Raw genomic sequence first — 747 nt, forward strand, 5'->3', positions numbered from 1 at the left:
GACGACGACGAAGATGATGATGATGATCATGATGATGATGACGCCTCCTCCTCCTCCTCCTCCTCCTCCTCCTCCTCCTCCTCCTCCTCCTCCTCCTCCTCCTCCTCCTTACGCTTCTCCTTGCAGCGGCGACCTCACGATGTCATATCCTGAGCTCCCCCGTGCAGGGGGAGCGGAGGGGAGCGACGGGAGATCTGCAGGTCCGAAGGAGGAGGAGAAGCCCTGGGACTCGTGCGGAGGATGAGGATGAAGAGGAGGAGGATGAGGAGGATAGAGGAAATCGTGAGGATGGAGGACAGGAGGCGTTAAGTCTCTCCAGTGCATCCTCATTACTTCCTTCATCGCCTCCCTCCCTCTCTTCCTCAGCGCCTCCTGAACTCCTCCTTTCAGGCTTCAGAGGACCGGTCTTGCATCCTCTTACCTGCAGCGACTCCTCTGCGCACAGCTTCTCGATCGTCTTGAGAACGATCGCATGCTCCAAAAAGATGCTGCGGAATCAGCCATCAGCGAGTTGTCAAGATTTCTTCACATCCTCCCCTCCCTCCCTTTCATCCTCCTGCTCCCTCCCTCCCGACCTTATCGTCCCTCGCCTACTTCAATCCTCCTGCCCCCGTCGTCTGCTCCCCTTCACTTCAACCTTCTCATAAAAATGCTCTTGAAGCTCTTCAACTTGAAGCTCTCCACGTGTTCGTCCCTGATCCTCCTCTTCCTTCGTTTATCTCTTCCTCATTCCTCCCCTCCCCTCCC

This window comes from Guillardia theta, assembly GCF_000315625.1.
Source record: "Guillardia theta CCMP2712 unplaced genomic scaffold GUITHscaffold_33, whole genome shotgun sequence".
Taxonomy (NCBI): Eukaryota; class Cryptophyceae; order Pyrenomonadales; family Geminigeraceae; genus Guillardia; species Guillardia theta.